Source organism: Equus asinus, chromosome 1, assembly GCF_041296235.1.
Source record: "Equus asinus isolate D_3611 breed Donkey chromosome 1, EquAss-T2T_v2, whole genome shotgun sequence".
Taxonomy (NCBI): Eukaryota; Metazoa; Chordata; class Mammalia; order Perissodactyla; family Equidae; genus Equus; species Equus asinus.
The window spans coordinates 173,193,008-173,212,024 of NC_091790.1; the positions used below are offsets into that span (position 1 = coordinate 173,193,008).

A 19,017-nucleotide genomic window follows, 5' to 3' on the forward strand; every position below is an offset into this window, starting at 1 on the left:
TCAAATTTCTAAATACGTTTGGTGTGTTTCTCCCAGTTGGTGGTCACAGCTTCTTGGGAGATCTGAACCCTCTGAGATCTTCTCTCAAGCCCATGATGGAGCCCATGACTGAATAGTCAGCCTGTCTAAGCACAACCTCCAAATTTGAGACGAGCCATCTAGCCAACTTTCTTAATGGGGTAGCACTCAGCATGTGCTTGTATGTTCACAGATCATTTCCTCAACGATCTGGTGCAGGGCCTAGCACATAGGAAAAGCTTAATAAATATTTATGGAAGGAAATTCTTGAAGAAATTATAAAATTTAACACATATGAATATATAGTTTCACATTACATGTGGCAATATATAATGTTCGCTTAAAAGCAGTCAGACTGATCTGGGTTCCATGACTTAACAACTTTATGGCTAGGATAATTTAAAATAATTATAATAGTGTAAAAACCTTCCTATAGCACTTACTAAGTGCCAAGCACTCTTCTTATTGCTTTGTATATATTAGCACATTAATCCTCACAACAAGCCTAAGAGTATGTGTTATCATTTTCTCCATTTAAAGTCAAGAATACCAAGGCACAGAGAAGTTAAACAAATTGTCCAATGTCACACAGCGAGTAAGTGGCAGAGCCAAGTTTAACACCAGACAGTCTAGCTCCAAAGACTGTGCTTATGACCTCTTTGTCTTACTGCTTCTCTAAGGATATGTTGTTTAATTTTTCTGAGCCTCTGTTTCTCTATTGTAGAAATAAGATGATAATGTTTACCCTCACATGGTTTTTGTAAAGAATAATCTGGTAACAGAAGCAAAATGCCTAAAAGTATTGGCACAAAAGAGGGATTCAATACATGAGATTTCCCTTCCTCCTTCTTTTTGGTGGCTCTCCACTCAACGACAGCTCAGAGTTCGTTTAGAAACACCAATTAACAACTCCCAGAGACTAATTTTCTATGGGCTAAAAAGCCCCGGGTCCTTTAAAAATTCCTCGTAAGAGGAGTCAAAAGAAAAGTTTCTTAAAGATTAACAGACATTTCAATTTCATGTATTCCATAAATGTGCTATAGGATAAGAATTTGAGACACTAGGTCCTCTACTCCTTGGCATCACCACCCTGTTTCACCAACATCACCACCCTGACCCTTCCCCAACCCGCCCCCAGCTCCCAAGAGACACTTTTCCAGTGACCGTGGCCCTATGACATGAACAGCACACATTGGCTTGAGGCATGACTAACACAGCTGCACGCAGAATCAGAAAGAAGTTCTTGGCTTTAACTCCAAAGAAGTTCTTGCAAGTCATAGCAGGGGTCATCATTGTGAAAGCCAAGGATTCTAATTCAGAAGATCTGGGTATTTTGAAACTCAAAAGAATAATCTCTAGAGGAGACTAAGTCTAACATAAATTTTATATCATTTAACAAGAAATAAGAACTGAAAAGGAAAAAGAACCAAAAAGAAAAAAATATGAAGAGCTACGTAACCCTACCCTTGCAAACAAGATAAAGGTGGCCTGGGATTGAAGGGCGTTCTTTGGAGAATAGAAGACAGCTTAGAAATCCTTGAGGTCCTGGGAAGGGGCCTAATACCCTGCACCTTTAGGGTGAGTACAACAGGTTGGGGATGGGGGACAATTTTGGGTAATCCAGGAAGACATGTTTGAGGCTATCTGAGGGGAGAGGCCAAGCCCAAGGAGAAAATGAATGCTTTAGAGATGCCATCTGCTCCAGTATGCGTGGCACCTGTCAGATAGAAACCACCAAGGGTGGGTCTAGGCAGTGAGGACCTAAGACAGAAAAGCATCCTCCCACCCACCTCACCCTGGCCCTCAGCAGCTCAGGTGAGCCTCTGACAGTTTTCTGAGCTCTCTAAAGGAAGCTAGAAGGGGCTAAGAGCAAACTATGGAGACCAGACGAGTCTGGGATACAGGGGGGAAAAATGTAGAGGGAAGTAGGGTAGAAATAGACCTACATGGCTCTGATGGTAGGGTCCATAGGACTGCAACATGCATCTGGTGAATGCAGTGGAAATAGAGCCACAAGCAGACTGGATGATTTCCATCTCAGCCCATGCTGGCACATGTCCGAGAATAGTGGAGGCCCAAATGCACTCTCCTGTAGAAGCCTAGATGTCGCGTGTGCACCTGGACCCCCAGAGCAAGACACTGAGCTCCTCTTTGACCAATCTAAAGATCTGAAATGAAAAAAGTCGCCACATGGATCTAATTTACTTGAAGATAACTGAGTTTTCTACCATCAGGTAGAAAGGAGACTTACACTAGAAATACATTCCATTTATGGAAGAATAAAGTTTTGTAGAAGCACAGTACGGCCTGTGAAAATATCACACCCACTAAGTGTGTCTTCTGGTTTGAAGGTGACGGAGACAGCGAATTGCATTATTTGTGAAAAGTAGCTGAAATTGGTTAGCAGACTTGATGACATCGAGAAAGAATCTCTTCTGTCTTCTATCTTCATTCCCTTATACTATTAGCTTATTAATTCTTAGCAATTGTAAACTGCTTCCCCAAAGATCATGGATAACTTCCTATCACACCCAATGACTATGGGCATCTGCTTCTCTCTGTGGCACTCAACCCTTCTGACCAGCTCCTGCCCCACCCTTCTTGTGTTTTCCATGATGTTCTGCTGACAGATTTTGTCCTTTTAACCATTCCCAACCTGGCGCCTCATCCTCCTCCCACTTGCTTAGCTGAGCTGAGGGCTTTAGTCCTCAAGGACTGTTGTTCTGCTGACAATCAGTGAGCTTAGAAGAGGACCCCAAACCCCATATGAAATTCCAGCTCCAGGCAACATCTTCATTACAGCCTTGTGAGCCACTGAGAGGAGGACCCAGCTAAGCCCTACCAGGATTCCTAACCCACGGAAACTGAGATACATCTTTACGTTGCTTTAAGCCACTAAGTTTGTGGTAATTTGTTATGCAGCAGTAAAAAATTAACACAGGGTCTTTATGCACTGTTCTTTTGTATAAACTGTATGCTTCGGTTCAGTCTGTAAAAGTGTTGTATTTATTGCTTGACCTTTAATGGGCAGTCTAGGTCATAGTAAATCACCTTCAGCTTCCTGGCAAATTGAGCTATTTTTTTCTTGATGCAATCTCTAAAATCACTTCCCAATCCCAAATATAAATTGACTTTAACTCCTGCCAAATTGTCTTCTCTTAAAAATTTAACTGTTAATCATATTATTTTGCCTAATGGGGAAAAAAGTGACACTCCAAAAGGCTTCCTTTGAAAGGATTCTTCCAGCCACGAGGATTTTGAATTAAATCTCAGAATTAGCTCCGCCCATCTCACCAAGAAGAAAAGCCATCTATGGCTTAGGCCAGATTGCAGTCATTCACTCTTCTCCAGCATTCTCATCTTTAAAATGCAAGTTATAGTGTTCAAACGCTCATGAGATTTTTCTCCTGGGGTCAATTTCTCATAACATCCAAAGTAAAGATTTTTAGGTCCTTTCTTTGTAGAAATGTAAGGTAAGAGATCATGCTTAGAATCATAGGGACAGAATCATAGACGACTCAAGAATAATCCTGTCTTATGGATCCCATCTCTGAAATACCTGTTTTGACATTACAGTTAACGGATTCACTGCTCCCTGTCAGTCAACCTCTTCCAGTTTTAGACAGCAATTATGGATAAGTTACTCAAAATTATTCCTTCAAAAGTTCTCAGTCATTCTAATTAAAAAGAATCCCATATTTAGTGATTATTCATAATGACGGCAAAAAATAAGGCATAGAAACTCATTTTTTTTAATCTATTTCCCCAGAAAAGAAAAGCATGAAATGTTCAGCTTTTTTGACCACTGCTCCCATCTCCATTTTCTCACTTGGCATGATTCTCAGACCTTGTGTTGGCCAGTCCCACATCCACAACAGAGAAAATCTAGAAATATAGTGGGTTAATAAGTAATCTAGTAACGTAGGAGGTTATTAGTAAAATAATGAGCTAAGTGCTTTCCTAAGAATCAGACCAATGAAAGATGCATCTATCTACAACGTTTCTAAATTCTGTGATAAAACATCTACACTGAATATAAACGTGGGCCACTGAAGGCTACTTTCCACAAACTAAGCCACCTAACTTTTTAAAGGACAGTCCAAAACAAGAGAGACAAGAGTATTTCTGCCACTTCCTCTTGACAATCACTCAAGCAAACAATACCTATTAAACATCTATTATGATCAAGGCCATATACTTGGCATCTTATGGAACATACGCACTTACAAACTACATGGGGAGACAAAGGGTGATTACAGAAAATGTTTTATGAAGACAAAACTGATTTATCAACCCAACGCGCAGGACAGCATTATGAAAGAGGTCACCGTGCGTGCAGTACATGATTATTTCATTCATTCCACCAGTGTTTACCAGGTGTCCACTGTGTCACACTAGGGGGTTTAAAGATAACCAAAGCAGTCCCTGTTCTCTAGCTCTCCAGATATCAGTGGTATGGCTCCTGTCATCAGCATTCACTGCTGCATGTTCCTTCGAGGTAACTCATTATCGTGTTAGCATGATTGCATAGTATTTTATATGGCATTCATGTGAGTATGTGTCACCTCTTATCTCTCACAATAAGGCTACCCCTATTTTTCCTTTTGGCAGTTTCATTTCTACTATTTGTGGGAACATAGGTACTTCTGATTGGCTGGTTTTATTATCATCAACTGAGCTACATATGCCACTATGCTTAAATCAAGAGCATAGCCACTGTTGATTGAGCACTAAGCACTTAACATTCATTACCTTTATTTCTTAGAACAACCCTGAAAGGTGAATAGTATGACTCCCATTTTGCAGATGCAGAAATAAAGCTTTTGAAAAATAAATGACTTACCCAAGTCTAAGAAGGAACACCAACTTTGGAACCAGACAATCTGAGTTATAACCTTGTGAGATATATAATCAGGAGCAAATGACTTACTTTCTCTGTCTCTCAATATCCTCTTACGTAAAAGGAAGATGAAAAGTACATATCTCACTGGGTTGTTGTCTGAACAAAATGAGATACTAGACATGAAATTATAAAGCACTATCTAAACGTAAGCATTACTGTTGTAACTCCTATATAACTAGCACATTAGATTTTTAAGCCTATACAATGTGCACCGTTTCAGATAACAAGACTAAAAATATCTCAATAGCAACATGTTATCCTAACGAAATTTTAACATATGCTTGAACTAATGTTTTAGCTCAATTCACTTCTATGGTTCAAAAAAATAAAAATGATGCACATTATCATAATATTCTGTTGGCTGCCAAATGAAAAGAACTGATGCCCCTGGAAACAAACAAACAAAAACAATTGACATCTAAATCTGGAATACTTCTTTGTACATCTTCTTGCTCTGCCTCAAAGATATAATGGAACTAGGATTGATCGAAAAAAGGATATTAAACTTCCGCAAACATACATCCAGCGCTTACTACACACCAAACACTGAGTTAGGCATTAACGAAACTGAAATAAATAGGGCAGAATCCCTGACCTCAACTAGTTCTTGGCTGAAAATAGGTTGCTTATCTGGAGGAATGAATACTCTGCTGATAAGTCTCAATACACAGTAAATAAAAGAAAACTGGCCTACGCCTTCTACTCCACAAGATAATTGTATTATTAGTCTACTTTATGTAATGAATCCAAACTTATGGAATCTATTTCTATGATTGGTTGTATTTTTTCTTTTAAAGGGAATGTGGAGGTTAAATTAGGCTGTGGGAGTTTTTTTTTTTCTTCTCCCCAAAGCCCGCCAGTACATAGTTGTACATACTAGTTGCAGGTCCTTCTGTTTGTGCTATGTGGGATGCCATCTCAGCATAGCTTGATGAGTGGTGCCATGTCCGCACACAGAATCTGAGCCTGTGAAACCCTGGGCCACCGAAGCGGAGAGCACAAACTTAACCGTTCGGCCACAGGGCTGGCCCCTGGCTGTACTTTTTGAAAAATAAACATCAGCATAGGAAGATTTTAGGCAATCCATAAATAGCAAATGAGAATTGAACTACCAACAGAAAGTAAAACATCTTAGCGTATGTCATTTAGCTTTTGAGATTGATGTCATGGAGTTTATTCAGGCCCTTCTACAAGCCCCAGTTCTAGTGTCAGCGACAGAACACTGTCTTGGCCAAACCAAAAGAAGAGTGTTGATTCTTTTGATTGTATATTATCTTTAATCATGAGAAATATTGGGAGGTTTAGGTAAGATACACCTCACCATTTCAAAATTAAAGAAAAGTAGAAAAAATCCCCAAACCTTTCTATATTTAATAGCTTTCCAAAAATGGTTTACAAAATAACAAGACAATAATTAAAGAAGTCAAGTGATCAGTGGTATAATTCCCTATCCCTACACCTGGAGGTACAGGTAGGTTGAGCAAGTGGGAGTAAAGGTTAACAGTGGTATACCCTACCCAACAAAAACATAGGTTTGTCAAGAAGAGAGTATTTGCACCATAAGTTTGGACTTTCAAGCTGCTATTTCTTTAGATGTGTTTTCTGGTCAGTGTTTGGACAGGGCTACTGCCTACGGTCAAGAGGCTGAGCATTGCACAACTCCAGGGAGCACCATTTACATAAATAGACTAGATGTAAACGTCATCCTCTGGAGCTTCATAACATAGTAGCCCTATTCTATGCATAAGGGAGTGGGGAAGGGATGAGGCAGGAAAGGATTACGGGGAAGGCCAGAAGGGTATATGAGGGGAGGAAGGCCAGTAGACACATGCAATCCAGCCCCACTGAACTACGGCAGGTGTTTACACACACCCCTAACAGAGATTTGCAGTAGTTGTAGACACCTGGCACAGCTTTCAAATGTAGACTCCCAAGTACCATCCTACCATTTTGTATCACTTTTCATGGCATTGTGTTAGCATCATTATAAAACCATGTACAATTAAAGGATTTGATCTTATTTTAATTTCTTAGATTCAAATGAATTTGAAAATACACGCCCCTGAAGTATGGAACATCTATATAACATATTCAGAATGTTCTCCAGATGCATACTGAAAATTTTGCCTTACATGACGTTCTGCTTCATTTTTGTCACATGTTTTAGAAAGGTTTTGACGTTTAAAAATCTGTCATGCTGGTGTCACAACACGTTTGTTATATTAGATCATATATGTGTATTTCTGAAAATCTCAAGAGTTAAATCAAGCACGTCTCACTTAAACCTGTCAAACACTGTCAGTTCCATCTTGAACAGGACGTATATTTGTTTAGTTTACTTGCAATACACACGTGTGCACACACATACACATATACACAACGTGAGTCATGAATTCTATAAAGTAATATGCTATTTTATGGCACAAATTCAAGTGAAGAACACTCAGCTAAGAACAGAAGTAAATAACATCACATATCTATCACACATTTCCATGGTTTTTCAATAACGGAAAAGCGCACTTTTGAAAATAAACACTATTCCCACAGGTAGTCAATATGAATGGCATCTAGTATATTCCCTCAGAGCATGTTTCATTGGTGAGTAAAAGGTTAGTACTTGAACTGTTAGCATTATAAATAGAGGAAAAACTGTTGACTGAAAAAATAATAAATATATTTAAATTAATAATGATAGCAAAAATTTAACTACAAATAATTGTAACAGCTACTGTTTTTAAAAACTTGCTACTACTGCTGTGTTTGACAGTTTATCATGCATCAGTGCTCATTTATATTTTGACATTGTAACAATGATGTCATTTAGCTCAAGATACTGTATCTGGGACTCAGACCCAGATTTATCTGAATCCAAAGCCCTCAGACCTGCACTGTACTGTCTATGGAAAGAAGTGAAAATATTTTACTTTAAAATATAGTGATTATAAGAAATACATAGGAATTTGTTCTGCTGTTTTGCTTTCCTGCACTTGCCTGGAAAATACTTTTTTCAATCCCAGTTCACCTGGATTTAGGAGCCCTTTCTAGCTCTTATTAATTTTAAATAGAATTTTTAGTGTGTGTGTGCATGTGTGTGCGTGTGTGTGTATGTGTGTGAGGAAGATTGGCCCTGAGCTGACATCCATGCCAATCTTCCTCTATTTTGTATGTGGGATGCCACCTCAGCATGGCTTGATGAGCAGTGTGTAGGTCCACGCCCGGATCCAAATCCACAAACCCAGGACTGCCTAAGCAGAGCTCATGAACTTAACCACTACGGCACAGGGCCAGCCCCATGCTAGGGAACATTTTAGACGAAACTTCACAAGATGACTAGTTTCATCGTAAATGCTTTTGGACAATGGAGCCATGCTGTTGTCAACCTCTAGGGAAGGAAGACACACCAAAATCATCTCTTAGCTGTTTCAGTTTTCCTGTTAACTTTATCACTTAGTTAATATTCCTTTCAAAGAAAGTTATTTAATTTATGGGAATCTTTTCATTCTACTTTAGGATCATAGGCCACTGGTAACAATAGCCAAAGTCAGAGACTATTGTTAATGTTCTTGTTATCTACAAGTTCACTCCCAAGATCCTTCTGTGGGGGTTCAGTTTTGTCATCTGTAAAATGGGAATAATGGTTTTTGCTTAATATATTACAAGTAATTTTTAAGGCAACTGAAAAAATATACTTATGTCAAGTTTTGGGTGAAGGAAAGATAAGCTGATGATATGTCTGTCATTGTATCAAACATTTATTCAACAAATATTTAAGAAACATCTTTTAGCTGTAAGACCCCTTGAAGGAAACAAGAATGAGACCAAAGGAGTGAGGAATATATAAAGGTGTAACAAAAGGTGATTCTGTGGCATAGCATTCCTAAGTGGAAGATGCTAAACTCATGAATTACTCCAAATAAAAGAATAAAAATGAATCAAACACAATCTCGAGCACATTACAATATCCAATTTTTAATTAAAAATTAAAAGTCTATTAATTACTTTTTTTTTGTAATTCATGTCATGATGTAATTTTATATTCACTTTGCAAAGCAGCAAAATCCAAAACCTCGGCAGGACAAACATTCTAACTATTTAAAAGAATCATCTTACTCAGTGTGTTCTAAATTCCTCTTGTTGCTGGGATATGAGAAGCCGAGGAAAGCGTGTTCCCAAAGCTATTTGTGACCACCCCTTCTTTCCTCTTCTCCCTAACAAGGTTAGTCAGCTTTCGTGCAGATCGCCCATAGGTTGAAAAAGGTCCTTATCACTGCCTGGTGATCACTGTTCCAGCTGGGGACAAGGAGGGTTCATCCAAAAGTACTGCTTCCTCTCTCCTATTGACAGGAAACCCTGCCTGTGACGAGCTGTACAAGGCCTGGCTCAGCGGCTGGCGGGACAGCAACTGGAGACTTAGGAAGAAAAACAACTTCTAAACGTGGTGTTCGTGCAAGAAAGTATCAGGTGATGGTGAAAGGGGAAGGCTAATTGGGGATTTTTAAAAATACTCATATCACCATAGTCTTCCCCAGGCTGTAAAGAGAATTGTGATAGTCACAAAAGAACTTATAAAAAGTACAAAATAATTTTCCATCTAAGACAATTTGGAACCTAGAAACTTAGCATGTAAAGAGATGGGGTGAGGCTCCATAATAGAACAATAAGTGAATTAAAATGGAGTAGCTCTTCTAAAGGACCTTCTAGAAATGGGTGTCAAAAGCTTGAATTCTTTTTTTTTTTTTATTGAGTTATTGATAGGTTACAATCTTGTGAAATTTCAGTTGTACATTAATGTTTGTCAGTCATGTTGTAGGTGCACCACTTCACCCTTTGTGCCCACCCCCCACCCCACCTTTCCCCTGGTATCCACTAAACTGTTCTTAGGCCATAATTTTAAATTCCTCATATGAGTGGAGTCATACACAGATTATCCTTCTCTCGCTGGCTTATTTCACTTAACATAATTCCCTCAAGGTCCATCCATGTTATTGCAAATGGGATGATTTTGTTCTGTTTTACAGCTGAGTAGTATTCCATTGTATATATGTACCACATCTTCTTTATCCATTCGTCTGTTGCTGGGCACTTAGGTTGCTTCCATGTCTTGGCTATTGTAAATAATGCTGCAATGAACATTGGGGTGCATAGGACTTTTGGGATTTCTGACTTCAAGCAAAAGCTTGAATTCTTATGTTCAGTTTTGGAAGAGTGTGTTGGGTCCTATTGTTCTTAAAAATGTGCACCAAATTGCCTTAAAAACGTTACCAGAGGAAGACTTAAAATGAAAAGCACCAGCAATTGAAGAACTGCTATCTTGTTTTCAGGTATCAATTTTCATCTACATTGTTTAAAAGAAATGCATTAATCATCAGACTTTTGTTTAGACCCTTGATTAGAGTCATCAGAGGCAGAAAATGAGCCACATCCTTGAAGCTGAAGAGAGAACATGGATGGGAATGCCTATTCAGAGGGTTGGGGATTTGGACCCAAAGTTCAAGGAAAGTTCGGGGCTACTGAAACAGGGAAAAAATGCCAAAGGAGAGAAAAGATAAAAAGGTTGAAAAGGAAGCCTCAAAAATGAAATGCCTATCTTTGGAGGATGAAGAGAGAAGAAAGCAAATAATTTTACTGAATATATATCTAGATAAAAAGAAAAACCAAAGAATATAATAAATCTAGAGGTAGAGAGGTGACCAGGACTTAGACAATACAGACAGGTAAAAAAGGAAAAAAACTTGGGGGCTGGCCCGGTGGCGCAGCAGTTAAGTGCACACATTCCACTTCAGCGGCCCGGGGTTCACCAGTTGGGATCCTGGGTGTGGACATGGCACTGCTTGGCAAGCCGTGCTGTGGTAGACATCCCACATATAAAGTAGAGGAAGATGGGCACGGATGTTAGCTCAGGGACATTCTTCCTCAACGAAAAGAGGAGGATTGGCAGCAGTTAGCTCAGGGCTAATCTTCCTCAAAAAAAACAAAAAGAAAAAGGAAAAGAACTTGGATCAAGTCATCAAAATTGACAAATTGGCAAAGTTTTGAGGCTTGAGAAAACAATTTCAGTAGACTGATGAGAGCAGAAACTGGAAGAACCAGACTACAAATGAGTAAGTGGTAAGGCCATGGAGAGAACACAAAGAGATAATTCTTTCAAAAAATTGATGGAGAAAAATGAAGAGAGAGAACATTTGAGAAGGAAGAAAGCTGAAGAGCAGCTTCTCACTCTTGAAAAAGGAAAGCTCAAGTGGTGGGAATCTGAACCAAGGTGAAGAAGGATGGGGATCCTTATCTTCAAAAAAAGAAGCTAGTTAAAAAGACTGAAATTCCAAAGAACTGAAAATTAAGGTTCGGGCTGCTGTTTAGCATGACATGTAAGCCACACCAGTCAGCAGTTAGGAATTCCCTGCCCTTCTCATTCAGGCAGTTTGCTGTTTGTTTGCTTTTCCTTTGGTGAGTCTGCACATCCTGTGGTAAACCGAAGTCATCCCTGCCCTCTCCTGCCCTCTCGTCCCTCCAGCACCCCACACCCTCAGCCCACTTCTCCCTTTTTTTCCCCAAGCTGAATTTCTCTTGGAAATTCTAAGCTAGCAAATCAAGATTATTAAAACAAGCTAGGGAAATATCTCTGGTAATCAAGGAGGGATTCATTCCCCTGGAAATGGCAGCCAAAGTTTTGAAAAGAGAGCGAAGGAAAAGGGAGGTTACAGAGGGAATGGAGATGAAACTTGACTGCTGAGAGCCTGCCTGGTGGTCCAGCTTCCTGGGTCAACAAATTGGCCCAAATTTGCAGAGCTGGCTGACTCTGTATAGAAAGCAGCAGAGGCAATTAGCTAAATCACTGGAGGAAAATATGCTTCCCAGCTTTAAGCCAAAGCTCCAAAGGATGTTAACAAGTCCCTTACTCAAAAATGGAACGCAAACATGGTGTGAGGTGCAGTATAATGAGGGTCGGAAATAATGCACTTCCTCAGAAATCACACACACGTGGGGATCTCCACGCCTACGTGCATTCTCTTCTCTCAGCTTGAAAACCTTTCCCTGCCATCCCTTCCTGCTGAAATCTTTCCCAACCTTAACATCCAAACGCTACCTCCTCCATCAAATTTTGCAAAATTCCTATACTGGAATCCTTTTCTCAGGTGATGAAACTTACTTCTATTTGGTCAGTGTGCGATGTCAGGAACTGTACCATGATGCTGGAGTTGTTCCTCCTCTGCCTTCTCCCTCTCTGCTCCAGTCATTCTCTGACCTATACCTTGCTTTTTACTTTTTAACTTTATAGCATTTTCCATTAACTGATATTATAGTTATCCATTTATCTGTTTATTCTATGTCTCTTCCTACCACAATATAAGATCTATGAACACTGGAACTTTATTTCATTCACAAATATATTGCCAGAATTTTGAATAGTGCCATCACATAGTAGGCACTAGGCATATATTTGTTGAATTAATCATTACACCAAACAATCAGTCTTTTCATTTAATCTTCACAGCAATTTGTGAAATAGAAATTGCTTTGCACATTTTTTCAGATAAAAAAATTAATATGAGGAAATCAAGGAAAAGAGAAAACTAATAAGTGCTATAAACAATCCAGGCCCTTCTGATGACAAAGCCTTATTCTCTCCATTTACATCACGTACAGCTCTAACCACACGCTGCCTTCCATGCTTACTTATGTCCTTACATGTCATACCCATAGGACTGTGAGCTCCCTAGGGGCAGGCTTAATTCTTCGTATTTCCTCCCATTCAATCCCTATGAGTTGCAGATAGTGATTGCTCACAAACGTTTATTGAGTTGAAATTGAACTTTCTCATCTCAGCTCTAGAGAGTAACTAGATTTGGGACTTATTTTTGCTTACAATCTTTGCTCACAGAAGGGGATGTAGTTTTCCACAGCTAAATCAAAATAGGTGATTTTTCTCTCAGCTAAATGACTGCTACACAGGACAAAGAGACAATAGTATATATAAAAAAAGTGAAGCTGCTGGCTGGAAAAGAACCTGAACAGAATAACAAGAGGACATTTAAGGAGTTGGTGACAGTAAGAGCCTCACCGTAGAGGCAGGAAGGCTCAGAGGATGCACTGAGATGTCAAAGAATAGACCCATCTGGCTGGGAACATTGATGGCCACTGGAGTGGCCATAGATGCTGGATGCTTCCATATTCACAGAGCAAATGAGTCTAAACTCTGGATTCTCAGTAAGGCAGTTTGTGAACTGGTTCTTCTGTGTATTAGATTTCTATTGCTGCTGTAACAAATTACCACAAACTTAGGGGCTTAAAACAACACAAATTCATTATCTTACAGCTCTGAAGGTCAGAAGTCCAATATAAGATTTTATAGAGGTTAAAATTAAGTTGCCAACAGGACTGTGTTCCTTCCATAGGTTCTAGGAGAGAATCTTTTTGTTATCTTTTCCAGCCTCTGGAAGTCAACTGCATTTTGTGGCTAGTGGCCCCGTTCCATCCTGAAGTCCCCTTCTGTCCTCAAGCAAGCAAGCACATCGTTCCAACCCCTGCTTTCGTCCACATTCCTTTCTCTGACTCTGACTCTCCCACCTCCCTCTTTCATTTATAAGGACCCTTGTGATTACAGCAAGCTCACCTGGGTAATCCAGGATACCCACCCCATCTCAAGATCTTTAACTCCCGTTTGCATTGATTTAAATCATATCTATAGTCAAATACTCTACCCCTAAGCTATAGCCTCATACCTGTTAGGATGTCTATTATCAAAAAGACAACAGATAGGGGCTGGCCCTGTGGCCGAGTGGTTAAGTTCGCGCGCTCCGCTGCAGGCGGCCCACTGTTTCGTTGGTTTGAATCCTGGGCGCGGACATGGCACTGCTCATCAAACCACGATGGGGCAGCGTCCCACATGCCACAACTGGAAGGACCCACAACGAAGAATATGCAACTATGTACCAGGGGGCTTTGGGGAGAAAAAGGAAAAAAATAAAATCTTTGAAAAAAAAAGACAACAGATAAATTCTGGTGAGGATGTGGAGAAAAGGGCACCCTTGTGCACTGTTGGGAATGTAAATTGGTACAGTCACTATGGGAAACAGTATGGAGATTCTTCAAGAAATTAAAAATAGGACTACCATACGATCCAGCAATCTCACTTCTGGATATATATCCAAAGGAAAGGAAATCATTATCTTGAAGAGCTATCCGTACTTGCACCTTTATTGCAGGATATCCACAATAGCCAAGAAATGGAAACAAACTAAGTGTTCATCAACAGATGAATGGATAAAGAAAATGTGGTATATATACACAATGGAATATGATTCAGCCTTAAAAAAGAAGGAAATCCTGCCACTTGCAACAACATGGAGGGCATTATGCTAAATGAAAGACAGAAAAAGACAAATACTGCATTGTATCATTCATATGTGCAATCTAAAAAAAAGTTGAACTCATAGAAACAGAGAGTAAAAAAGTGGTTGCCAGGGGTAAGGAGTGGGGGAAATAGGGAAAGGGTGGTAAAAGGGTATAAACTTCCAGTTGTAAGATGAACAAGGTCTGAGGATCTAATATATAACGGGGAGACTATAGGTGATAAGACTGTATTGTATAAGTGAAATTTGCTAAGAGAATAGAACTTAAATACCCCCTCCTCCAGAAAAAGGTAAACATATGAGGTAATGAATGTGTTAATTAACTAGATTGCAGGAATCTTTCCACAATGTGTATGTATATTATAATCATTATGTTGTACACTTTAAATATATTACAGTTTTATCAATTGTACCTCAGTAAAGCTGAAAAAAATAAAATGATCACATCTGCAAAGTCCATTTTACAGCGCAAGGTAATTTATTCAGTTTCTGGGGAATAAGATGTGGACGTCTTTGGGGGGGGCCATTATTCTACCTACTGCACCATATAACCCTTATTAGTTCCCATTTGGGCAATTATTCATCTTGAACAATACTGCACCCAGCTCTGTGGACTAGCCTCTGCTTATACCCTCTCCCCAAAAAGAAAGGAGGACCTGAAAAATGCTCTCCTGAAGGATAATGACACTGCGTTCTAGCAAGTAAAACTTAAAATAATAAGTATGATGCTGTATTCTCCCTTTGCCCAAATGCATCATTTCTAAGATATAGAATGAAAAAGGCCCTGAAAATTCTGGGACTCAAATAATTTGACAAAAGTTGTTTATGGGCTCCTAGTCTTTATATCAACAGCGCTGTTAAGAGAAGTTTGCAAATATAATTAAACATCCACGTCTCAGACAAACTACTTAGAAATAGGTCTGATGACTACTGTAAAGAAAATGCTATAGTCCACATCACAAAATTTCAGTTGCTTCCTTGATTATAAAATTTTCACTTTTATCCTTGGGAGAATTATTTGAACACTACAGAAAGTGAAAATGAATTATCTTAAATAAAACATAATTTTGTACTTGGAGAGCAACTGTTGCTTCAGATAATGATTTTAACTGATAAGGAATCTGGAAGTTTTCTGTCCTTGAATGGTGATTCTAATTTTCCCCCGTCTTTTCAAATTTCTCGGTAGAAAGCGGAAAATCTCTGATCCACGCCATCTGTTTGTCTCATCCAGTGCTGCATTCCAATCTCTGCAACAGAAGATTCATGACAACCTGCCAATAAAATTCCTGAGATTGTCAAAACACAGAATACTTGTGAAAAAGTTTAAGATAAGATTCTTTCATGTTTAAATTCCTCATACACACCCTTTCTCTCAGAGCACAGCTGGCTTCAGTACCAGATTTCAGGTAAAACTGGAAAATACCACACAGAGAGAGCTTTCAATGATTTATTCCATAAACAGGCAGTTTGCCGGGTTGGAATCCCTGACTCAGCTGTGGGATAGAAGTCTGGGCTCCCATTTGTATTCATTTAAATGGCAATTAGCTGGTGACAGGTCACATCCAACTCACTACATTCCATAAAGAATGGAGATTCAGGCCTGCCAGTGAATACTGTCCACGTTGAATTCATAGTGATCACCCTTTGTGTTGAACCCAAATAGGTCACAAAAAAAAATGCCTATAATCCTTTGAGTTCCACAACTGTCATGACAGTTGAGAAGCTGCTTTCTAAAACAAGAGACCTTATGAAGTAACATTTTCTGGGCAGTTCCTAAAGTACCAGAGGCTACTTTAAATATGGCACCTCAGTTAATCTTCTTAACTACTCTCTGAATATCATATTACTATCTGACCTACTTCTCAGATGGAGAAATTAAGGCAGAGGGGTTAAGTAATTTGCCCAGACTTACATGTCTAGTGAGCCTGGAGCCAGGATGTAAACTCAAATGGCTTGTCTAGAAAGTCCACATGCTCAACCATTGGACTTGGCAACATTTATACCAAGAAGCTGCTTCCTTTATGAAGGAGCCATTCTTGACACATTGGGTATAAGTGGACTTTCCAGGGAGTGGTGAGAATGGATTTGCACTGATCCATTCACCCATACTCAACGTCTCAAGGCGCAGCTTTGCAAGATGGCTAGCTGAATTTGGGTGGAGTTGTTGGTTCCAAGCCAGAGTAAATTTACTGGGTCGCTTGGCGAGAAACCTGAAACTTGGACTCATTAACATGATGCTTTAATGAAATAAGTTGGTAAGCCGTAAACACTGTTACAAACAATTTCTTTGATTGCCTGAAGCCATATTCTACAAAGGAAATGAACAGTTAATTAAAAACAGAAATGGTCTCTTCTTTATGGTATACAAGATGAAATCTCTTAGTTATAACGTTTTCCATTTTTTTTTCCCTGGAGACAAATTTCCAATGTTGCTAAATATACTGAGTTCCCAAAATTCACATTATATCCCCGTTAAGTGGCTCTAATTCCTTCAAATTCCCTATAAATAGTTCCATAATTTGTTGTGAGATCATCCCTAAAGATTAGGAAGAAGTTCTCCAAGTTGCCACAAATTTTGAGCTCTCTGAAATAATATGATTTTCTCCAGAAACCTCACAGACAGTTCTCTCAAATCAATGATTGCTTCTCCAAATAAAAGTACTTGATTAAAGATAATAATGTAGTGCTTCTTTAAAAAGTGCTGATGGCTTCTCATAGATAAGAAAAAAACCAAAAGGACCACTAGATTAGTGCTTTTTACGTAACTAACTGTTCTTTTTTCTTACTAAAGAATGGAGCGATGGCTCCCCGAAGTTAACTATTTCTTTCAAAAAACTTTTCCAGTCTATTTCAAGGTTTACCTCACATTTGGGAAGATGCAAATGAAAGAGTTTACATCAAAGAGCATGGAACTCATATCATCCTTTCTAACAATGTAATGATGCACCTATGAGAATAGACCACCCAGAAGGAAATGGCCGCCACCTGAGGCCTACGTGTTTCACATGCCCTGGATGCAGAAACTTTCTCTTGCTGTGACTCTATCTGGAGAACCTCTGCATTTAGCTTTGAGGAAGTAGATCATTCATTTACATGAAACAGAAACCAGATAAGTCAAAGGTTTGATTCCTGTGAAAGACACTGTTTTAGGAGCACGGGAAATAATAGAAAGAATATCGTTTGTCAGATGCAATAGAGATGTCATCTAAATGACATAGTGATATTTATAAGATTAGAGGTAGAAATGAGAAGAACTGAATCTATTTTTTTTGTTTCTATTTAGTTTCTATTTAGCCACTGAATCATACAACTTAAATGAAGTTTGTTCTGATCATAAAAGTAACGTTTAGGGGTTGGCCCCATGACCCAGTGGTTAAGTCTGTGCCCTCCACTTCGGTGGCCCAGAGTTCGGATCCTGTGCGAGGACATGGCACCCCTCATTAGGCCATGTTGAGGCTGTGTCCCACATGCCACAACTAGAAGGACCCATAACTAAAATATACAACTATGCAGTGGGGGTATTTGGGGAGAAAAAAGCAGGGGGAAAAAAAAGATTGGCAACAGTTGTTAGCTCAGGTGCCAATCTTAGGGAAAAAAAAAAGGTAACATTTGTTTAGTGTACAAAAATGGAAAATACAGAAGTTTATAAAGAAAATAATTAAAATCATGCATAACTACACCATCAAGAGAATTATAATCACTCATAATTATGCAAATAATATTCCCATGTATTTTCTTCCCTTTTCTTTTCTATATATTTTTCACATGAATATGATTTCAATGTATATTTACTTTGCAGCCTTTGCGGTGAGATTTTTTAATGTCATTAGTCTATCATGATATCGTTTTATTGGATGTACAGTAGTTTAGATGTATATACCAACATTTACTTCAGTAGTTCTAGGGCAACTGTGTTGTACAATTCCGTTCGAAATTTGCATAGTATTTTTGCATTTGCATTGTATTTTGAATTTGCATTTGCATTGTGTACCGCACATGAAGCACGATTATATGGTCAAACAATTGTGCAATGAGGCAACCCAACCATGACCTAACTCTATAATACAACTTCTAAGTTGCATCAAATTGTTTTCTATTATAATAATCCATAATAATCATTCTTGTACACATGCAATAGTTTAATCTTAAAAGTTCTTATTTTTTCCAGAATTTTTATCCAACACTCACAAACTTGCTAACAACAGTGCATTTATGCCATTCCTACTTACCACCTTTTTTGGTTGTTATTGTCTTTTTTAGTTCAGTCTTTTGCGAGTGATTTTTATTCGTTATTCAATCTCTTATCTTAAGATACCAATTTAATGATTTTGTTGCCTTCTCATTATATGTATTAGTCAAGATTTTTTATCAGCAATTAACAAAGGACCCAACTTACAATAACTTCAAGACCAGAAAGATTTATTTCACAACATAAGAATTCTTGAGATATGCAGATTTCAGTTGGCTCATTTCATAGTTCAATGATAACATCAAAGACCTAAGTCATTCTTTGCCATTTTCACGTTACCTTTTGTCCTCAAGTTTGTCTCCTTGTGGTTGCAAGATGGTTGCAGCAGCTCCCAGTATCACCTCTTCACACAACATCTAAAGGTCAGGAGAGACAATATTTACCTTGTGTGCTTTATGTATCCCAGCTGACATCCCATAACATCTCACCGGCCAGAATTCTATCACATGCCCATTCCAAAATCAGGCTCTTGAAAGGAAAATGGAATTGTCATGATT

The 19,017-nt window shown here is 38.8% G+C and overlaps 1 long non-coding RNA gene across 2 annotated transcripts; it reads left to right on the forward strand.

Annotated features, from left to right (window-relative positions):
* The first annotated feature begins 1,336 nt into the window (after positions 1-1,336).
* LOC106829424 (uncharacterized) lies at positions 1,337-18,788 on the forward strand. Of its 2 annotated transcripts, none has more exons than XR_011504081.1 (3): positions 1,337-1,596; positions 9,266-9,382; positions 15,458-18,788. It is a non-coding gene; the product is annotated as an uncharacterized lncRNA (long non-coding RNA). The 2 variants fall into 2 exon arrangements; XR_011504082.1 differs by lacking the exon at positions 1,337-1,596 and having other exon boundaries at positions 8,927-9,382; positions 15,458-15,677; positions 17,116-18,788.
* Positions 18,789-19,017: the final 229 nt, after the last annotated feature.